This window comes from Sarcophilus harrisii, chromosome 1, assembly GCF_902635505.1.
Source record: "Sarcophilus harrisii chromosome 1, mSarHar1.11, whole genome shotgun sequence".
Classification (NCBI taxonomy): domain Eukaryota; kingdom Metazoa; phylum Chordata; class Mammalia; order Dasyuromorphia; family Dasyuridae; genus Sarcophilus; species Sarcophilus harrisii.
In genome coordinates, this window is record NC_045426.1 from 644,441,396 (window position 1) to 644,465,700 (window position 24,305).

General features: G+C 35.6%; 1 long non-coding RNA gene across 1 annotated transcript; it reads left to right on the forward strand.

Moving 5' to 3' along the window:
- Window positions 1-2,288: 2,288 nt before the first annotated feature.
- LOC116420737 lies at window positions 2,289-23,950 on the forward strand. The gene is made up of 3 exons (XR_004231149.1): window positions 2,289-3,401; window positions 21,032-21,154; window positions 23,878-23,950. It is a non-coding gene; the product is annotated as an uncharacterized LOC116420737 (long non-coding RNA).
- The last annotated feature ends 355 nt before the right edge of the window (window positions 23,951-24,305 follow it).

Below are 24,305 nucleotides of genomic sequence, written 5' to 3' on the forward strand. Positions count from 1 at the left end.
CATGGCCACTTCTGCCTCTTTTGTGTTTATTCTGTCCTGACTTTGGCACATAAGTTTTCCTCTGTTAGATGTCTCAAGAACTGGCTAAGATCTTGTGAATTGAAAGGTCTGAGATTCCTAAATTCCAGTAAGCAACTTGATGTGAAAATGAACCATTTCATTCATCAGAAAATATGCTAACAGAAGGATGTTTGACCCAAGCTTTTTAATTTGATTTGACAATATCTGATGTAAAATGTAAAGTGTTTGCTTAACATAATGACAATTGACTTATAAGACAGGTCTAAGTAAGTCACTAAACTCTGCTTCCCTCAATTTCTCATCTGTAAAAGGAGATGGAGAAGTCCAGTACTTTTGCCCAGAAAATCCCAAATAGGCTCACAAGACTTATGTTGTGATGTGATTTCAACATTTTCCTCCCAGACTATTAGGTGTGCAAAGATAAGTTATTTAAATCTGTTCTAATCACATTATGAAAGCATGTTATGATTTGTCTCTACATAACATCTCTTTTTTAAAAAAATAGCATTTTATTTTTCAAAATACATGCATGTTTCAAATTTTTTCCCTCCTTCTCAAGCTCCCCTCTCTCCTAGACAGCAAGTGATCCAATATAGGTTAAACATGTGCAACTTTTTATTTTAACATATTTCCACATTTATCATGCTGCACAAGAAAAATCAGAAAAGGGAAAAAATAAAAAAAAAATCAAGCAAGCAAACAATAGCAAAAAAGGTGAAAATACCATGATTTACATTTAGTCTTCCTAGTTTTCTCTCCAAGAGCTAAGTCCATCACAGTTGATCTTATTGCTGCATACAATGTTTTCTTGGTCCTACTCATTTCACTTAGTATCAGTTCATGTAAATCTCTCCAGGACTTTCTGAAATCAATCTGCTGATTGCTTCTTTTAGAACAATAATATTCCATTACATTCATATACCATAACTTATTTAGCCATTCTCCAACTGATGGACATCTCCTCAATTTCCAGTTTCTTTCCACTACAAAAAGGGCTGCTACAAACATTTTTGTACATATGGGTTCTTTCCCCTGTTTTGTAATCTCTTTGGGATAGAGACCCAGCAGACATACTCCTGGATCAAAGCGTATGCACTGTTTGATAGCTCTCTGAGTATAGTTCTCCAGAATGTATATTGCTCTCCAGAATGGTTGGATCAGTTTGCAACTTCACCACCAAGGTAGTAGTGTTCCAGTTTTCCACCATTCTCTCCAACATTCATCATTATCTTTTCCTGTCATCTTAGGCCAATCTAAGAGGTATGATATGGTACCTCAAAATTGTCTTAATTTGCATTTCTGTAATCAATAGTGATTTAAGGCAGTTTTTTATATGACTAGAAATGGTTTTAATTTCTTCATCTGAAAATTATCTAATCATATTCTTTGACCATTTAGCAAATGGGGAATGGTTTGTAGTTTTTATAAATTTAGCAAATTCTCTATATATTTTAGAAATAAGGCCTTTATCAAAAACCTTGAATGTAAAAAAATTTCCCCAGTTTTCTAACATTTCTTTTTGTGCAAAGGAACAAACAACATGTACCATTCCTGATTCATGTTGTACTTTAAATTCTTTTGATACTTTCCATTTCTGGAGGAAACTGAGACTTGTAAGAAATAATCTTTTTTGTTTGCCTTTATGGTAGGGATTTGTTAATTAGGCAATGTATTGCTAAAAGGGAACCTTCTCTTACCAGAGACCAGGCTGCACAAGAATGATCCCAAGTCAACCACACATTTAGTACAGGACACAGAGAGGTGAGTACTTGTGATTTCAATCAGTAGTACTTCTAGGTTATACCTTGCATCACTACCTTTCAGAGAAGGGAAACTCACCACTGCCTCGGGGGAAACCTTTGACTGCTCAGACAACTACCCTTTTGTGAATACGCCTGAGAGCCACTAACTTAGAAGGAGAGGTTAAGTTCAGTGGAGCTGGGTATGCCTCTCCTAAGAATCACTGCTGATTCTGTTTCCCACATTCCTTCCTCCTATGTTGCCCCTAAGACTAAAATATTTTAACTCACAGTGATAATTTTGATTTTATCCATCTCTTGATGCCCCTGCTTGCCCATGCTCAGGCCCATTCATGTTCCATTTTAAGTGTCAGTCTTTCCTTTGTAGGTGTGATAGGACCAGCAGTTTCCTGATACAGTTTCCCCAACTTCCCAGTTTAGCTTCCTCTCCTCCACAAATCCTTATTTCCTCAGCTTCCCTGGTACAGCTTTCTGGTTTGGGGACACAAAATCTCCAACCATGTGTAATCAATATCTCTGAGACTTAGTGGAGTCACCATTTCCTGACAACTCACTGACCAGATGCATTTCCAGAGGAAACAAAGGGGACTGCATCCAGAAAATCAAAGTGACACTATGTCATTGTTATACATGTGTGCTATATTAGGGCAAATATTTTTAAATGTTTAGTATTAAATATTCAGTGACTTGCAGGTGCTTCATTTTTGAAAATGAGAGGGTTAGTAGGCTGCCTTTAGAGTTGTGTCTTGATGAGTAAGACAATATTCAATGATAAAAGATCTTATAGGCAGAATAATATAGTGGCCAAGCCAGTCTTGAGCTCAAAATTTCCTTTCTTTGTCACACACCAACTATGTGGTCATGGACAAATTATTTAGTCTCTCATTGCCTTAAGCCACTTTCCAAGGCAATTGAATTAGCAGAGGGAGTTTTTTTTTTTAAAGAAATTAGTTCCAGACCAAAATAAAGGAAAGAGTCCTTACTTGATATATGAATGAATAGTCTATCTTATTCTTTTGTGAACTCTTAAGTTTTAAAATCACCAGGTGATAATGAAAAGAGGGCTATATTTGGAGCAGATTTCTAATTAAGTAAAATCATCAAAAATTTATTAAGCATGTAATATGTTCCAGGAACTCTACCAAGGGCTGGGGATACCAAAACAAACAAACAAACAACAGAAAACTCACAGTTTAAGGAGATATTTCTTGAATAGACATATGATAATGGAGAGGAACAGGTGCAAGATATAAGGGCTGGAAGGAACTTGTATGAGTTTGTTGGGATGGTCTGGATTACATCGTGCTGACAAGAAAAGCAGGTATAGAACAGGTTTCAGAAGGTGGAACAGAAACTGGATAGATCTGGACTCTGTTCTAGGGCATCTTCTTTTTTGAGAGCACATGTGTCTAGTGATACCTTGCCAGGGGGAAAGGAGGAGGTCATGAGGAGACAGAAATGGAGAAGAAATTTGCTTGCCATAGCATGACTGGCTCCCAGCCCAAATAGCATCCAAAAGAAATTTTGCTGCCGAGTGAAGACATTTAGCAAAGAAATTTTATACACAAGTCAGCAACCCAGCTGCCCAGCATAGTCTCTCAGTTCAGTGAAGGTTAGGAGGTAAGTCTTGCTTTTTTCCTTTCTTTCTCTACTTCCCCACCCCCAAAATACCCTCAGCTCATATTGACCCATTTTCTTACTGGGTCCTTAGACCTTGGAAAATGAGGGTCCCTTTCCAATCTGGTAAAATAACAGTAATCAGACAGAAATCATGGTTTACATAGTATCTAAACCTAAGCAACTATTCTACACACTTTGGTTCTCATATGTTGAAAGATAGTAGTAGACAGAAGAAATAACTGCAGGCTGGCACAGATCAGGCTAAATGAAGTAGAACGTGGTAGGGTAGAACAGATGGTACATATGGGGTGGAGTGCACTGGAGGAAGTGCTCTGAACATTAAAAACTTGAGGGAATAAAATGGCCAGACAGGATTCCATGGGAGAGAGGGCACAAGATAAATAGAATGGTTGGAATGGAATCTGGCATTGTGCTCAGAGGATGGGAAAGGATCAGATCAATGTAAGTTGTTTGGGTCAGACAAGGTCTAGAGTATCATCTTTAGTTCTGGGTGTTATATTTTAGGATGTCTATAGCCAAACTGAAAAGCATGCAGAGGATGACTGGATTAGTGAAGAGGTGGAGATTCAGGAAATGGGAATACTTAGTCTTCATATCCCCTGGTCAGAATAATACTCTGAAAATACTTCTACCTAGGGCCTTACAGAAATAGGGGGTAGCAAATAAAATGCAAGCTCCTTAAGAGCAGGAATTGTCTTTTTATTTATTTATGTAATTCCAGGGCTTAGCCCAGTGTATGACAAATAATAAGCATTAAACTAATGCTTGATAAATATGCAAAATATCTATTGAGTTGAATTAAATTTCATTTAAAGAAAAGAAAACTTTGAAGGTATTGGGGATTCTCAAATATTCAAAAGGGACTCACATAGGAAAGCAATAAGAAGATATGCTTGATCCTAAGCCCAAAAGGTCAGAACTAGGAGTAGTGGGCAAAATGGCAGAGGCAGATTTCAGCTTAGTCAGTGAAAAGAAGACATTTATTCATAATTGGAGCTATTCAAAGGTGAAATTGGATGATCTGAAGATAATAGATCCTGTCCTCCCAAAAAATATTCAAGAAAATGTTGGATGTTTCCTTCTCAAGGATAATGTAGAGATGATTTTTCTGCTGCTCACAACCTGTTTGTCAGGTCCAACAAGCTAGTGACCTCCAGTAGGCTAGAAGGTCATCTCTGAATGATCTATTGACAAGGGAGCAAAGTGTCAGCTTTGAATCGTCCTCCACAATCAGACAACTTTCTAGCCTGACATCCTTTCATTCGCTACATAGTTTACTATATCTAGCCAATGTGGCCTCTGTTCTTCCAGTTCAGTGTCTTTTGCTCTTTTCATTCTCTGTCCCTCAGAAGTCCTCTCTGTCCTTTCTCCATCACTTTATGTTATCTGTGTATTTCTCAGATTTTTAAACTAATCGGTTACCCATAAAAGATAATATTGGATCTCCAGTCCTTATACTTTTCTCTGATTCTGGCTCACATTCTTCTCTGCTTCTTTCTCTTAGAAGTCTTTCCACTAATCAAGAGTCAAATCTCTATATAGGCAGCTTCACAGAACTGTCCTTCAGGGACCTGGCAATAATATGTGTGTGTGTGTGTGTGTGTGTGTGTGTGTGTGTGTGTATTATATATATGTATGTATATATATGTGTATATATGTGATATATGTGTATATCTATGTGTGTTTGTGCATGTGTGTGTGTGTATGAAACTTTATGCTGGAACTTTAAAAAACCTAGCTAAGAGAAACACAATACTAGTGTTTTAGACACTTAAGAGTAATGTCTATGACATCCTAGAATGCTCCTAGCATTGTTAAAAATCTACGAGGAAATCAATGTAAATTAACAGTACATGACATAAAATGGTATTAAAGCATCCAGTGACAACATAGTTAAGTGATAAGCAGAGTGAAATACATTTATACTTTGGCAGAACGTGTATATCCATCAGCACACATCAAATTATCATAAACAATGAAGCAAAGAATATCTTAAAAATTAAAACTTGCTTCTTGTAACAATAATGCTATCCTATATATAATACTACATATAAAAAAATAAAGGTTGAATAGAATAGTGGACAGAACACTGGATTTGGAATCAAGAGGACCTGAATTTCAATCCTGCTTCAGATCCTTGTTGGCTTGTGACTGTGGGCAAGACACCCTCTTTTGGTCTTCATTTCCTTATCTATAAAATAGCCCATGATAATAGCACCTGCCTCATCTATTTCAGTCATTATGAGTCAAATGAGAAGATATATATAACCTACTTTCCAAATCTTAAAATGTTATATACATGTTAACATTTTTATTGCTACTATAATAACAATAAGTTGTAACATACATATAAATAAGGAATGATCATAAGTAGCAGATATTGCTATAATAGGAATATAAGCCAAAGGATACATGAAGAAAACAGTTAAATAATAAAGCATACTTAACAATGTAGTAATCAACATGTGTAACAATAAACACCAGTAATTACATGCAAGGCACACTTCTCATGGGTAATTTCTGGTATTCTCAGTATAGAACCATTTCTTTAGGTTCACTTGTCAGTTAGTCTTCTGACTTGTCTGGCGAGTTTAGTTCTCTTTGAGTGGCTGATCTCTTTGTTTCTATATTAGAACTAGCAGATGACTGACTATCAACATCATTATAGACTTTTCTGTTTATACTTGGGCTAACATCAGTGTCATAATATTCTGACAAGTAAACCTGTTCCCTAATGTCTCTAGAGTACAAGTTTTTTTTTCCCTAGAAATCCCTTGCCCTTTAATAGTACACAGTCTTTTTTTATAACAAACATCACTTTTATTTCCTAGAATTGAGGCAGACAACCTTTTTACTACTGGTGATCTCTTTAGCACTATGTTCACTAAAGCAATTGTTCATCATTTGTCTCTGTTTGGTCATCGAAATCTGATGAACCCTCTTATAGGCAATAATTAGCTATGGTGAACTGTTCTTCTCTATTTTCTAGGATATTCTGTAAAAAAGGCAAAAGGTCCAGTCTCTCAAGAACTTAGCATGGGTTTAGCTCAGCTAACTAGTGAATCCCTAGAACATCAAGATTTCTTAAAAGAACATTGTTGAAGGTCTTCACATTGTCCTCACATCATATTGTTTTTTCTTTCTTTAACAAATTTTCTGAACTGAAGTCATGGCTAATTGGGAGTTGTCTTTTAGCTTGTCTCTCAAATGAAAGATATATATCTAAACAGTGAGTAGTTGCAACACTTTTATTCATCTGAGATTCTAAAACACATATCAATAAGTAGGTATGGTTATCACTAAAGCATGAGCAAGGATGGTATAAAGTCAATATTATCATTCCCAGTAGAATAGTATACATGTAGTGGAAATGATACATGTTGATTTCTCTGACCTTTCTTCTTGCTTTCAGTTTCCAACGTGCCCACCAATGAGGGGGCAGAGAGACAATATGAGTGAATTTCCAACCAGTAATAGCAATAGTTGGCTAGGGAAATCTCAGAAGAGATTTGGATTTTAGTGAGACGCAGAAGCCATATATGTATGTATATATGTATATATGTATATATATAGCTTCTGACTCTCATATATACGACTCATACATGTATATGTATGTATGTATATATATGTATATATACATATATATATATATATATATATATATATATACAGACAGAGGGACAGAGATAAAATGGTAAATTTGACATAGGACATTTAGGGGCTAGTTTTAAAAATAATAGGGAGAAGAAAGTCAACAGTAAAGGATGGATAATAGAGTTTGCATATTGACAGAGAGTTTCAGAATCACTAGCTTGGAGAGAGAGGGTGGGGACTCTGCTTATCTTGAAAAATGTGATCTAGTTAGAGAGAGGTCTTCTGATGCAGACATCATTTCATTTAAGATCTTTCTGGGCTACCTCATAACAGGTAAGAGCAAAAGAAGGTGTGACCTTGGGGAGTCTAGACAGAGAGGCAAGAGTTGGAAATATGAGGTGGATATCATCTGAAAAAACCCCTTAGAGCACCGAAGAAGGCTCTAGGGAGAATAAGTTCATAGGCTTAGTTCTAGGTCCAAGAATGATAAGGATTTTTTTGTGTAGTCTTTGGAGTGAGGAGTCACAGGCAGGTAGCCTTGAATGGGATTGTTAGAGGTCCTGACAATCATCACACTGATTATTTCCTATGTCCTTTTCATAACTGCTGATGCTCTGTGTCATAGCCAATGATCTCCAGTTATCAGTCATAGTCTTTTTGTTTCCCTGTCAGAGATACTGATCACAATTAGGCATTGTCTTTCCTTGTCACAGACAATGTCTCCCCTTTGTTATAATCATTTATCATCCCATATCCAAATTCACATCAATCACTATTACCTTCCCCTTTCTGTGTCCTGTCAGGTGTGATGGAAATTCTCCATCTCTCAAGCTTCTTTCTTTCTAATTTTGTAATTGCATTCATCCTCCTTCACAAGAAGCAAACATTGGCCTCAAGTAAGTGTATTTGCTTCTTTTTAACTGTTGGGGACCAAGAATAGGGTTCTAAACACTTAAGGTTGAACATATAGAAATTCTATATGTGGAATAGAATAGAAATTCTATTCCATCCTAGTACCCTCCTAAAAAAATTCCCTAATATTCTCCTTGACTCCTCCTGAAATTTTCTCAACTTCCCCCTTTCCTCTCTCCTATGGTCTTCTCATTGTCCTGATATACTGTCCCCTCCCTTGGTTGCTTCCTTAAAATTTTTCCCATCCATTTTTTTCTTCCTCCCTCATTTTAGTATTCTGCCCTCCAAAGTCTTCTTGCATAAACCTTGTATAAATTTCCATCTTCTGCTGTTTTTTTTCTCTTCTTTCTGCTTGATTGAACAGGGCAGTTCTCAGTGACTGGACCTGTAGGACCCATCCAGGCCTCACTTGGGGCAGAGGCAGAGTTACCCTGTTACCTTTTCCCACCTCAGAGTGCTCAGCACATGGAAGTGGTTTGATTCTACTCGTTTGGTACATTTCTATCGAGATGGGGAGGATGAGTTTGGAGACCAGGACCCTAATTACTAAGGACAGAACTGATGAGAGATGCTATCACAAGTGGGAATGTTACCTGGAGATTCTTAGATGCAGGAAGGTACATGTGTCTTTTTGACAATGGTTTTTACTATGTGGAAACTGATATGGAGCTAAAGGTCTTAAGTGAGGATCTGGGGCCTGGACTGGACATATTTATTTACATATATGGGGAAAGGAGAGAGGTCTTCCCAGGTCTGTTATTACCAGGATCACAGGAGATCTTAATTGGAAAGGAACTCAAAGATCAGGTATTCCAATATCTCTCAGAATAAGAAACATCTGTCTACATGTCCTGCACTTATGTATTTTAATTTGACCTATATTCTTGGCTCCTAACCTGGTGCTTTGCACATGGAAGATTTTGATGAGAAGTCCTTCTACAGCCTATGGGAGATAGTACTTTCTATTTCTGATTAAATATAATCATGAAGAATCTTTAGCTGATACCAAGGTTAAATAATCTTCTCTGAAGCTTTCACCCATTTTTACTAATTTAGTACTAGAGGCACAAGTGGAACATTTTCTATTTTCACTATGTATGTAATCCTGGAGAAATCATTTAGATTTTCTGTGCTCCAACTTCTTCAGCTTTAATAAGAAAGAACTTGATGCCTTGTTTATCTCTTTTAGATTTAAATATATGGTCTTATGATAAACAAATAATGATTTTCTCATATTAGTCTTCCAAAATGAAGCTGGCTACATCTCCTCTCAGGAAATTAGAACACTCTTGATGTTAGGTTACTTTTCTCTAATGCTTTCAGAGCCACCATCCTATTGTGTTTCCTTCATTACTAACCGCCAATTATTAACATCCTAGTTCTATTTAGTTAGTTAATATCAGTTCTCTTTTACAAAATTTCCCAAGAAATTTAACTTTGATGTGTAGAATAACTGCCTAACAATTAAAATAATACCAAAATGAAAGGGATTCCATTAGAAGATAGTGAATTACCCATCCCAGTGAGATTTTAAGCAAAGGCTGGATAATAACTTTCAATGCAGAGTCTGAATCAAGTATGTTTTGAACAAGTTGAGCCTTTGATTTCTGTTCCAACTCTGAGATTCTGTGAGTAAAGCATCCATTGAAAAGTATACAAAACTGGCCCCCAAACCTATTTTCACTCCCCAGCATAACCAATATAGCCTAATAATGTATCTTACAAATAGGTGAGACTAAAAGAGGTATAGGCTGAGGATGGAGAAAGGGGAAATGGTAATGTTATTGATGGAAGGGAAAGAAGTGTCTGTTATGGGATGCAGAGATGGAACAGGGCATAGCAGGGGCCAGAAGGGCCCATAATTTCAACCTAGAGACAACCTTACTTTCTGCTCACTGGGGATGTGAGAGTGGAGGATAGAAAGGGTAGATAGTGCAAGAATTAGTACATTACTACTCTGGTGCTGAGGCTTATGTACATTTTTGTTTTAGGTGGAGAAATTCAGACATTGACTAACCCACTAATAAGCCTTTGAATCAGGAGGAAGAGCCAAGATTGCAGAGTTAAAGCAGGAACACATTGTGCTAAATGTGTTCCCCTATAAGCTCTCCAAATTCTTTTTAATAATGACTCTAAACAAATTTTAGAGTGCCAGAACACACAAAAAGCCAGAGCAGAACAATTGTCCAGTTGATGGCAACATTTCAAAAGGTCAACAGGAAAGGTCTATGGCACCAGGGTGGGAATTCAGCCACATTAGTGCAGCCCCCACTCCAGCTCTGGAACCAGCATCAGCAAAGCAGAAACAGGCCTAGGGACCTCTGAATCATCAGTGGGACTTGTGGCTTTTAGACTTCTCGGGCCAGAGACACCTTTCAACTTGGAAGGTCAGCCGAAAAGGTCTATGGCGCCAGGGTGGGAACACAGTGAGCAATCCTTATAGGCAGCACCAGCACAATCCTGGCTCTAGCACTGGTAAAGCAGAAGGGGACTTTTGAATAAGCAATAGCACTGGAAATTTCTAGGCCTCTAAGCCCAGAGTCACCAATGATGACTTAGAAGATTGGCAGGAAAGATTTGTCAGTAGGATGAGAAGAGGAAACAAGCAAACCAAGAGTGGGCTTGAACAGTGGTGGCAGTGGCAGCTTCCTGAAGCCTTAGCTCACAGGAGGTCTCTTACTAGCACTGAAAAAGGACTCGGTTGTTTTAGTACAATAAATATCATAGCTATACAGGGGCAGGGACATTCCAACAGTTCCAGGGCAGAAAAGAGTACTTGTGGTCACTTCCTAGAAGCATATCTGGAAACAATTGCATAAAATCCCTGAAGCTTGAGACAGTGCACCCTCTACCCTGAAATCAGAGCCATACTTTTAAAAAGGGTTAAAAAATAAATAATAGACTAGGAAGATGAACAGACCACAAAAAAATTTCTCACCATTGAAAGTTATTATTGTGACAAGGAAGATCAAAACACAAAGAAGATGATAACAAAGTCAAAGCTCCTACATCCAAAGTCTCCAAAAATAAATTGATCACAGGGCATGAAAGAGCTCAAAAGGTTTTGAAAACCAAGTAAAGGAGATAGAGAAAAAATTAAGAAAAAAATTGAGAGTGGCACAAAAGGAAATATAAAAAACTAATGAGGAGAAGAAGGCTTTAAAACACAAAACTGACCAAATGGGAAAGAAGGTACAAAAGCTCACTGAGGAAAATAATTCCTTAAAAATTAGAATTGAGCAAGTGTAAGCTAATGACTTCATGAGAAATAAAGATACAATAAAGCAAAACAAAAAAAAAAAAAGAAAAAATAGAAAAAAAAGTGAAATATTTCATTGGAAAAACAACTGACCTGAAAAATAGATCCAGGAAAGATAATTTAAAAACTATTGGCCAACCTGCAAGTCATGATCAAAAAAGAGCTTGAACATCATCTTTCAAGGAACTATCAAGGAAAATTATCCTGATGTTCTAGAACCAGAGTGTAAAATATAACACTGAAAACCTCCTGAAAGAGATTGCAAAATGAAAACTCCCAAGAATATCATTGCCAAATCCTGGAGCTCCCAGGTCAAAGGAGAAAATATTGCAAGCATTCAGAAAAAAGCAATTCAAGCATAATGCAGCCACAGTAACGAGAACACAAGATTTAGCAGTTTCTATGTTAAAAGACCAGAGGGCTTGGAATATGATATTTCAGAAAGAAAGGGAGCTAGGATTACAACCAACATTTACCTACCAAGCAAAAGTGAGTATAATCATTCAGAGGAAAAGGTAGAAAGGATTTTCAAACATTTGTTTTATTAGAGCTAAATGAGAAATTTGATTTTCAAGTGCAGGACTTCTCTGGAGTCAAATAATTTTGAAGAAAGTTTCTCTGATAGGACCTCAATTCTTGGACAATTATGAAACTGAATCAAATTGATAAAGAATAAGAGCCATGATTCAACTGATGGGTGATCAAAGGATAAGAACTACGCCCAAAGGATTATAAATTTATGTATATCCTTTGGCCTAACAATACCACTATTAAGCATGAATCCCACAAGAGATTTTTTAAAAAGGAAAAGGACCTATGTACAAAAATATTTATACTAGCTCTCTTTTCAGAGTGAAAAAAATTGGAAACTAGGAGGATGCCCATCAGTTGGAGAATGGCCGAATAAATTGTGGTGTATAATTATAATGGGATATTATTTTTTTATGAACAATGATGAACAGGATGCTCTCTGAAACAAGCTGGAAAGTCATCCATGAACTCAAGCAAAGTGAAATAATACTGTGTACAATGTAATAGCAATGTTCTGGGAATACCACCTGGAATGACTTTGCTATACAGCAATACAATGAATCAGAGTTTCTAAAGGATTTATGATGAAAAACCCTATTTATACCCTGAGGAAGAACTGATTGTGTAATACAGACTGAAGCATATTCTTTCTTTCTTTCTATCTGTCTCTCTATTTTATTTTTATTAGGGATTTTTTTGGGGGAGGAGGAAGGAGAGCTATGTTTTCTTTCATAACATGACTGATATAATAACATTTTGCACTACTTCACATGTGCTTTTTAAATGGGGGCTGGGGTGGAGATAAAAGAGAAAATCTGGAACTCAAAGTTTGAAAAACAAATAAAAATGTTTTAAATATAACTGGAAAAAATAAAAATATTTTTTAAAAACAAAAAATTATGCATTATTTTAAAAAAAGAATTATTGAATTACCAGAAGATCATGATTAAAAAAATAAGTCTAGACATTATCTTTCAAGAAATTCTCAAGGAAAACTTCCCAGATATTTTAAAACCAGAGGAGAAAATAGAAATAGAAAAAATTTACCCATTGCCTCTTGAAAGATTTCCCAAAATGAAAATTTCCAGGAATATTATAGCTAAATTTCAGAGATCCCAATTCAAGAAGAAAATATTGCAAGCAGTCTAAAAGAAACAATTCAAATATCATGGAGCCATTGTCAGGAAAACACACGATTTAGCAGTTTCTACGTGAAAGGCTCAAAGGGCTTGGAATAAAATCTTCTGAAAGGCAAAAGAACTAGGATCATAACCCAGAATCACCTATCCAGCAAAAGCGAGTATAATTTTTCAGGGAAAAAATAGATATTCAATGAAACAGAGGATTTTCATGCATTCTTGTTGAAAAGAACAGAGCTGAATAGAAAATGAGACTTTCAAATACAAGACTCAAAAGAAACATAAAATGGTAAACAGTAAAGAGAAATCCTGAGGAATTCAATAAAGTTAAACAGTTTACATACATGTAGGAAAATGATACTTCTATGTTCTAAAAATTTTCTAATTATTCAGACAATTAGAAGGAATATACATAGCTAGAAGGAACAGTTGAGATTTGAATATGATGGAATACATATCTTTTTAAAAATAAAATTAAAGAGTTAGAAAGAAGAATACACTGGGGAAATGTAAAGGGGAAAGGGTAAGGTAGAATGGGGAAAGTTTTTTGAATAAAAGAGGCCAGAAAGACATTTTATAGTTGAGAGAAAAGTAGGGGAAGTAGAAGGATGGGATAGAGGGGAATGCATGAATTTTACTCTCATAAGAACTGGCTTAAAGCTGGAATAAAATACACACTCAGTTAGATGGAGAAAATGATCTTACCATAAAGGAAAGTAGGAGAGGAAGAAGATAAGAGAAAGGATGGGGTTGATAGAAGGAGGTAAAATTCAGAAGCAAAACACTTTTGAGAATGGACAGGCTGAAATGAGAGAGAATAGAATAAATCAGGGGAAAGTTGAATGTAGAGAAATAAAGATTTGGCAATTCATTATTGTAAAAAAATTTTTTTACAGAAAGATTCTCTAATAGAAACATCATTTCTTGATTGATTGATAAATGGTCAAAAGATATGAACAGGCAATTTTCAGACAAAATAATAGAAGCTATCTACTATCATATAAAATACTTTAAATCACTATTGATTAGAAAAATGCAAATTAAACAATTCTGAGGTGTAACCTGAGACAAATATGACAGAAAAGAAAAACGATAAATGTTGGAAGAGATGTGGGAAAATTAAACACTAAGGCACTATTGGGGGAATTATGAACTGCTCAAATCATTCTGGAGAGTTCAAAGGTCTATGAAACCATGCATACCCTTTAGCCAAGCAATACCACTACTAGGTCTGTATCCCAAAGAGACAAAAAAGGACCTTTATGTACAAAAATATTTATTGCAGTTCTTTTTTTGTATTGGCAAATAATTGGAAATTTAAGAGATGGTCATCATTTGGGAAATGACTGAACATTCATGTGGTACATGAATATAATGGAATACCTAGAAAGACTTTTGCTGGCTGAAGTGAGCAGAACCAAGAGAACATTGTGTACAATAACAATAATACTGTGCGATGATCAACTTTTATAGACTTAGTTCTTTTCAGCAATTCACTGATCTAAGACATCTAAGATTCATGATGGAAAATGCTGTCTACATGCAGAGAAAGAACTATGGAGTCTGAATATGAATCAAAACATACTGTTTTCACTTTTTTTTTGTTTTCTTGTGATTTTTCATTTTGATTCTGTTTCTTCTTTCACAACATGACTAATATGGAAATATGTTTTTAAATTTTTAAAATAATATTTAAAAATATTATTATCATTAAAAGCAGCCTTACATGTTAGGATTCTTACAAGGTAAGAATATTACACTTACACATTGGAAAAATTTTGGAATCAACAACAGCTGGTATTTCTATCTGAAATGGATATATAAATGGAACAATCATATGCCTTACTGTTAATGTTGTTAAAAGTAGCAATTGCATTATACTGACAATCATAAGATTGGTGTTACTCTGTTGGAAAATAAAATTCACATTTGCTTGCGTGTTGGAAACCAATATATATAAACAAAAATATATTTATAGTACCTCCTTTCTCAGGGCAAAGAATTGGAAATAGAGGGGATACTCATCAGTTGAAAAATGGCCAGAATAAATTGTGGTTTGTGGTTATTGATATTGATATGGTTTGGGGCTCAGGCATATTGATGTAAACCAAATGATGTGGTTCAGTCATGTGAAAAATTTACAATGGCCATTCTCTTTGGCAAAATGTAGACATATTTAGGAGAAAAGGTTACAGACAAAATGAAGAAATACAACAGAAACCAGTAATGGTAAATGCATAAATATGTTAAATATGAAATAAAGTTGGGAGAACACATAGCAAGGAAAGGGGTTTTAATAATTAATGATGGAAAAAAACAAATTCCCTAATGGAGCTCACAATTTACCAAAAGAAAGGGAACATCCCATGAGTTTGGGGTATTCTCTTATCTGTCAGATTAAATCCTAAAAGAGATTTAGCACTCTAAAAGAATTAGTTGGCTCTAAGAAGGAGAAAGACACCATGAGGCATGGGAGAGGTATGAGAAGAAAGAGGCATTTCGAGGAAGAAGTGCCATGGTGGGCTTAAACCAAAAGCGATTCAGCAAAGATTGCATTAGCCATGGATAAATTTATAGGGGAAATTTAATCACAGGGGTTTGACATAATTTGAATTTCTGATTGGACACAGCAAAGTGAGGCTACCCATTACTTCCTCAGAAGGTGGAACTTCAGAAAGTTAAACTGATCTCCATCAGTGCCCTTTCCTGCTTGCTACAGGGAGTAATTTTAGCAGTGTTTCAGTCTTTCTCTGTCAACTCCACCTAGTTACTTATTTCATCTTAATATTTTAATTATATCTTTTTTAAAATTGTAGAACTATTTACAAAAAGGACCTAAATTTGGTCACCCACCAATACTAAATTTCCTTTGTCCTAGAAAAGTTGCTACTGTTGGATGTTGATGATAATCAAAGGTCCTTATAATAATGTCTTTTTTACCTGTCCTAGTTGTCATACTGGCCTCCATGTATCAATTCTAAATTGCTAGGCCTGGGAGCAAGTTAGGTCATTAGGATATGATACTCTGTCCTAATATTTGACATATGGGAAGATGTGTGGCACGTCACCACATCTGAGGGAAGAGTATAGCATCCATCTAGGATCACTTTTGATCACCCAAAAGTTAGTTGGAGCAGAGACGTAACCTGGTCAACCATGAATCACCAATACTGGGAGGAAGTTGAGATACTTTGAGATCCAGCCTCCAAGGATACCACCATCAGAGAGATGAGTATCAGAGTTGAGCAGTAAGGAGAATAAAGGGGAGGAAAAGACAGGAAAAACAGTAACACTAGAAGGAAATAGAGTAAATGACTTCAGACATTTAGATATTCCAAATGAAGGAAAATGACAATACTTGATGAGACAGAGGAACCTGTGGAGGAAAATATAAGGAGAACATAGAACTGTAACATGTTCTTCCTGAGTTTTTCAAAAGGGAAACAAAATTTGAAGAGTAGAATTTATGTCCTGTACAACAAAAATAATGAGCAAAATACTGTATTAAATGGCCACTGAGCTGGGTATCTGAAGTTATATAATATGAAGTTCTTCACAGCTTTCAAGTGTTCTCTAAGCTTATATAACACTGAAACATATTTTCAATATTGGTTGTAGAGTCATTGGTGTTACAAATTAGGGTAAAAATATGTCAGTGATTAAACCAGTACAGAAAAAAGAAGTGTGAATGAAAGTCAAATTTTAATAATATAAATGGAGTGTTAGAAGCTTAGGAACTGAAATATTTCTTACATCAATATATAAAGTAGAAAAAGTGAGTTTGTGCACAGTAAAGTTCTGTTTAATAATTTTAGCAATGACTTTGATGTAGGCACATCACAGCATAATAGATTTAACAAGTGAAAAGGATTTTAAATGTCATCTAGTCAAGGAATCATGGAATTTGAGGCACAAAATTTGAGAATTTGAGATCTCAGTGGCCATCTAATATAATCCATTCCCACCATAATATAATTACAAGTTGTCGGCTAGCCTCTGCTAAAAGAACACCAAGGAGAACTTCACTACCTCCAAGCCGCCTCTTTCAATTTTGGAAAGCTCTAATTCTTAGACAATATATCCCAAAATCAAAACTAGATTTTTTTTCTTTGCAATTTCTACCCATTGCTCCTGGTTCTTCCCTGTGGTGCCAAACAAAAGATGCCAAGTCAATTAAACACCTGCTATGTGTCAGGAACAATTCTAAGAAGATAAAAAGAATGGCCAAAAAAATTCTTCTTTCAAAAAGTTCACCATCAAATGATGGTGAACTCCTCCAAATAGAGGGGACTTCATACAATATATACAGGGTAAATTGAAATTAAGAAGAACTGGGAAAGTCTTCTTACAGATGTTGAGATTTGTTCCCTTTGTGAACCAAGAAGTCATTTGTTTGATAAGGTTTGAGAGATTCTATTTTGTATTGTTTAATTCAAAATACAACACATTTCTATGGTATTTTTAAATGAGATCCCTAAACAGCTTCCTCACTATCTCTGAACTGGGATTTCCACCCACACTTACTCTACCCTCATGTTTACTGGGTGACCTTTTATTTCAGAGGTTCTATGATTCTGCTATGCTATTCTTTGGAGGACAAGCAGGTGCTTTCTTCTGAGAACATACAGTTCTCTTCACTTCTAGGAGAGTCAAATTTGCTACTTAGTTCTTTTTCCTTTCTTTACTCCTCTTTGTGACATTTTTACTTTCTATCTACTTGGATATTTCTTCCATTCATTATCCTAGATAGTTAATCATTTGAACCCTCCTCTAAAAAACGTTATGGAACAAAATAGGGGAATGAATATATTAATAAGTGATTGCTCTTTCCTCTCTAAATACTTCTCTGACTGTTTTCTGCTTCCCTAGATCCAGACATTTGGGTTATTCTCATGCCCTGTTTTCCAAAGATCATCTATAGTCATTAATTTTTTTAATTATACAGAATTTGAAAATGGAGAATGAGGTAGCTACCATAATATTGAAGAGGGAAAATTGTCCTGATTTTGAAAAAGGAAGAAAAGGGAAAACCTCCAAACTACAGGCTAATCACTTGACTTGATTCTGATAAATTCTAGATGTTACTAAAGAGTTAGTTTGTGACCATTTAGAAAAGGATGTAGAAATAGAAATTACCATCTAAGAAAATAAAAACCATAAGAAAATATACCAAAACTTATATGATGCAGGTAAAGTAGTCTGTAGAGGAAATTTTATATTTCTAAATATTTTCATAAAGAAAAAAAAAAGAACAGATCAATGAATTGGACATGCAACTAAAATCCTAGGAAAACATCAAATTTAATATCCCAACTAAAGACCAAAGTAGGCATTTTGAAAATCAGAGCAGACATTAACAAGTCTGAAAGAAAAAATTCATTTGGTTTATGAGTAAACAGTCATGTTAGCTAGTTTTATGAGTAAACAGTCATGTTAGCTAGTCTGGTTTGAAAATGTGAGGGAAACCAAATTGTTCATATAAGATGGGGAAAAAAAGGAGTTAATAGACATTTATTGAGTGATTACTATATGTCAACCACTGTAATAAGTACTGAGTATACAAAAAAAGTAATTATCACGATCCCTGCTTACATTTGAGTAGGGGAAATAACATACCAAAAAAATGATATCTGTAGAGTATAAATGGGAGGTAATCCCAGAAGTAGGGCACTAAGCAATAGAAAGTAATGAAGTGGGGAAAACCCTAGGGGATGAGAAAAGATCTCTTCTAGAAAGTTTGAACTCGACTGAGTTTTGACAGAAGTCAAGGAAGTAGAGATGAATAATCATTTCAAGCACATGGGACAGCCAATGAAAAGACATAAAGACATGAATATAGAGTGTCCTTTGTAAGGAATAGCAAGAAGGTCAGTGTCACTAGATTTCTTTTTACTTCCAAACCAAAGCATACTTGGAAAAATTTTATTTATTTAATGATTATTTTATTAAATAAATAATAAATAATTGAATTAAAACACACACACACACACACACACACACACACACACACACACATACCCAAACACATTTACTTATAATCACATATACAGATGTACAAAGACATACATCTAAAACAATGTTAATATGGCTGACATCCAAAGTATATTTCTCTCTTAGTTGATTCTTTACTAGAATCTTAAACAATTGAATGATTATAGCCCTACTTTTTTTCTAATAAATTCTACTCCTAATCATTGTTATTGTGTTTGTGTATGCCTCTTATTTCTTATCCCTGTGAAATTTTCTACTTTAGTTCTACTCTTTGACTTGCCTGGCTGTTACTTAGCCTTTCCTTACCCATGGATCTCTCCCTATCTTCTCTCCTTACCCTTTCCCTCCCTCTTTACCCCATTCCCATTAATCTATACACCTTGTCCCACTGCAGTAAATCTACATACCCTTCTATACTATACGTTATCCTATTCCCTCTCCCCTTGGTGGGAGATTTTGGTGGGTGTAATTCCCTTCATGAGTGTAGAAACACAATGCATGCACACATGTATATATTGTTGCCTATTTAACCCATTCTGAATGTAAGTTTTCAGAACTATCAGCCCTCCTCCCCCACTTAATGCCTCTGTTGGTTCTTCCTCTGCATCTCTTTCATTTAGCATGACTGCTATTTTTACCTTTTCCTAGATAGTTTTGCTTTTTAGAATTAAATCATATTCAGCTCTGCCCCAATTTTTTGGACTAGCCAATTATTAATATTAGTCTTAGACAATTTGTCATTATTGCATCCCCTGAAGTTAGTCTTTGATATTGACTCATATGTTAAATTGAGCTATTTGAAATAAAATCCTTAAAATCTGTGAGTTCATTGAATATCCATTTTGTTATTGTTCAATATAATGCTTAAATTTTTGGATACAATTATCTTTGGAAATAAACCAAATACTTTTGATTGTCAATATAAAATATTTTAGGACCTTAAATTTTTTATTGTACTGCTGAAAAATCTTGTACAATTCTTATTGTAGCTCCAGTATATTTGAATTGTTTTGTTGTTGTTTCTTGTAAAATTTTGTCTTTGATCTGGAGTTTTCTAAATTCATCAATTATGTTCCTACATGTTTTTCTTGTAGGATCTCTTTGAGGTGGTGATCAGTGGATTTTTTCTATTTCTATTTTCTTCTTTTCTTCAATCACTTCAGGACAATTTTCTTTCACTATTTTTTGTATTGTGTCAAGGTTCTTTTTTTGATCACAGCTTTCAGGTAGCCCAATTATTTTTATTTTTTCTCTTCTTGATCTGGTCTTTAAATCTGTTATTCTTCTTATGTTTCACATTCTCTTCTATTTTTCATTCTTTATGTTTTATATTGTTATTTTTTGTTCTCTTATGGATTCACTTGCTTCCCCTTGCCCAAATCTAATTAAAAAAAAAAAACAAACTATTTTCTTCTTTAAGACTCCGGATCTCTTTTTCTAACTGGTTGACTTTCTTTTCATAATTTTCTTGTTTTTCTTGGATGATTTTCTTAAAAAGTTTTTCCTCAGTGTCTCTCTCATTTTGTTTTTAAATTATTTTTTGAATTTTTCTATAAATTCTTTCTGGCCAGTAGCCATTTAACAATACTTTCTAGGGTAGAAGAAATTTTTTTTTAATTCAATGTCCTTCCCTAAAGAAGAAACTCAGTTTTCCCTATTCCCATAGTAAGTTACTATATTTGGGTCCTTTGCCTGATTTTTTTAAATGAGAATTTATTAGTATAACTACCTTTAGTCCTGAGATGGGAGAGGGAATGCTGCCTCTGGCTTTACTTCAGTTCTCCCTTCTGGCCTGAAAATCCAAACTAGAAACTTCATCTTCCCATAGGGGAAGAGAAGCTAACAGCTTCCTTGCTCCATATCTTCTGCACTTATCAGATGTGCTGGCTTTTTCTTGCCCAAGGTGATGTCTCAGCAGCACAACTGGGTCTGAGGTTCCCTCAGTCTTCTTGGACTCAAACCTACCCACACATACTTACCACATAGTCTAGAAGGTGAAAGTTCTTGTGATTTGGGCAGAGACTATTTCTGAACCTGGCTAATGCCAGGGTTCCCTGTTTCCTATTTCTGTGGAAATAGCCTGGAAGTGTTTACACTTCTCAATGGGGGCTTTATTTGTGTCTTCTCGGGTTGTCCCAGGAGGACCTCTGTTAAGCTCAAACTCTTATTTGTTTTTTCACTAGTCTATGTTCACCCTGAAAATCTGAAGAACTTGAAATTTTCTGATCCCGGACTCCATCATCTTTCCCAAATACTCGGTGGATTGATGATTACATGGATGGAAGTAAAGTATGAGTCCTGGAAAGGTAGGAATGGGGCAAGTTGCAAAAAGGATTTTATATATAATCTGAAGGTAATAGGAATCTACTGGAGTTTGTTGAATAGGAAGATGATATGATCAGATTTGTGCTTTAGGAAGATAAATTTGATCCCTGAATGAAGGGTGGATTAGAATGGGGAAATACTTGAGGCAGAGAAAGAAGGCAACTGAAGCAGGCTATTGAAAAAAAATTATTGTGAGGTGACCATCAGGTCTGTGGCTTTGTCATATAAGAGATATTGTGAAAGTATGTCTTGTGAAAGACTGACTTCACATGAGATTGTAGTGAAAAAGCAGGTAGTAGGGAAAGACATCTGAGTAAAATGAGATGAGGGGAATAGAGCTCTAAGCAAATGGTTTCAATGTTTTAGTGAAATATAAGTCAAGGTTCTCAGCTGAGAAGTGGATGGGGTGTGGGGAATAGAGCCTTTGAAGAGGTGTAAGAAGGTTTGAGTAGCTTCTGGGATGAATGGGATGGTGAATAGATTAGAGTAGGAACATATAAAAAAAAATGCCTTGCTGCAGTGAGGGACCCAATGAAATAAGAAAAGAGTAATTGAAAAAAATAAACATAGAAAAAGAGACAGTAAAAACTATGATTTTTTTGTAGATGACTTGACAATCTCTCTGGACAGCTCTCCATATGGAAAGTGTCATCTAAGACTCATTCTGCTTGACCATGACCTGAGAGGTCAAAACTAGAAGCAACGGGGGAGTTATAGGGAGATATTTAACATGTCAGGGTAAAATATCTATAGTATAGTATAGTATAGATATAGTATAAAGGGGAATGGGTCACTTTGGAAAGTAGTGGGTTCCTCTTCATCAAAGTTCTTCAAGTGAAGGCCGGAACGCTGCTTATTTGGTTATGTCATGGAGAAGGTTCTTTTTCTGGTATGACTTAGACAAGAGGATCTCAAATTAGCCTTCCAATTCTGAGATTCTGTGAATGCCCTCACTCTTTAAATGCTTCACACTAATGCCCCTAGACTGACATTGATGGCTTCTTAGCCTGTGGACCCACCTAGCAGTCTTCTCTATTCCTTCTTAGGATCCTTCTCAGATACTACTGGGTGTTATTATGCCTGGGTTATCACATGTGCCTTAAGGTGATGGGACTAAAGCCAGGAAAAAAAGTTATATCAGGAATGTAGTAGATGCTCTATGTGAAAGTTTTTCTAAGTACATGCATACTTATCCTTTCCCTTACTATGACAGCATAAGCACTGCCATAAATTACAAAATGCTTGCAAAAGGTCCAAGTGATAAAAGTCATTTCCTGGAAAAATCACACAGAGTCTTAAACTTTAGGGACATTTCCTTAGAGTCCCAGATAATGACACTATTTCCTCCACATGATCCCAGAAGCTAACTCTCACTCTGTGAACAATCCAAACTTCCCTAAAGTGCTAAAATCCAATCAGATTATCTACAAAAAATCGTTGAGAGCTTTTACTTCTTTTTAATCTCCCTCTCCCCCACTAATGCTGCCATGACCTTGTTAGAATGCAACTAGCAATCTCCCTAATTGTTAACCTAGTAATTAGGAGTCTGACCAATAAGAGTTCAGTTTCAAAGCATTCAAAAGGACTTGTCCTCCCCACTAGTATTTTCTCCTTTCCTATCTTCTTTCTTCTCCCTCAGTCCACAAAGGGTATCATACTGTTACTTGGTGATGATTTTCATCACTGAAACCTCACTAGATATCTTGGGATTTAAGAACTAGATTATTTTCTTAAGAGTCATGCCTTAAACCCAAATCACTCAGACTCAACAACAGGTCACCAGCCAGACCTACCTGGTCACTGTTTGAGCCCTAATGGCTCAATGAATGTAAATAGCAACTATATCTGTTTTGGTCAGAAATCCTGAGTGTCTTTCTCTTCCAGAATGATTTTTTTTTTGACTAAGTAAAAGAGACACTTATTTCTTACCTAGGCTTAAACATGGAATAGTTATTGATTCAATTAAATTGAAAACTGGGAAAGACCTTAACTCAAAAGGACCAAGGTCTCCCACTGCATCTGGAGAAATCTTCAGTAGTGCTGACAAATGTCTTGCCACTATGCCCAGAGTAGAAAGTGAGGCTGCTGACTTTGTATAGCTGTCTCTCACTTAAATCCAATTCACTTGCAAGTCACAGAATCACCTTCCTGGTGCATGGTCTTGTTTGAGAAAGCTGGACAAGTAACACCTGGTCATAAATCATTGAATAAGTGATGCCTCAGACAAACTGAGGCCTGGGAAAAGTTTTACTTAAAAAGTCTCCCACTGTATCTGGGGACTTGGCCCTAGTTGTTCTGATCTATGTCTACCTTGCCACTGGATCCAGATGACTGAAGGACAGAGTGAAGTATCTTTACACAGCTCTACCTCACTTAAATCCAATTAATTTGCAGGTCAAGATATCACTCTCCCGAGATGTTATTGGTCTCTTCAGGAGAATGAAGGACTTAACAACAACGACAATGATAGCAACAATGATAAACAATTTCATTAGTGTTAAAGAAAAAAGCTTTTGATTGGCGACCAAGATGGAACTGATTATGCATACAAAATGTACTAATATCTCTTTCTTTCATGGTGACCATAAAGGCAGGATCCTGGTTAGCTTCTATGTGGAACTTAGTATATCTATCCAGATCTATTTTTTTGTGTGTAGTGAAACTATTTTCCTGTCTCTCACATTTCATTCTTTCTTCCTCTTAGGTGAAGATAAAACGGACTAGACTATAACCTTGTTAACTTCAAAAGATCAGAAGAGTACCAGAGTCCCAAGAATTAGAATCCATATTGAAGTGTATTAGTGGGATGTGAAGTCATCTGTGGGATGAATTAAACAGTTCACTTTGTTCTACCTGATAGACAAGACAATGAATCCTGGAGGAAATCGGCAACTTGTTCAGTAGCTACTCCAGTTCTGAAAGTGAATTTTCTGGGTCAAAAGTTTTATAGCAATTGCATTAATTTTGAGTTCACTATCCCCAGGAACAGAAGTAGTAGAGGAAAGAGGACAATTCCTAAGGTATACATCTGTGTTTTTATTTTATCTCTTTAGGAAATATCTCCTGGTAAAAGTTTATTTGTGTTAACTGAATAAATTGATAACTTTATTGATAGTTATGAGGATACATTAA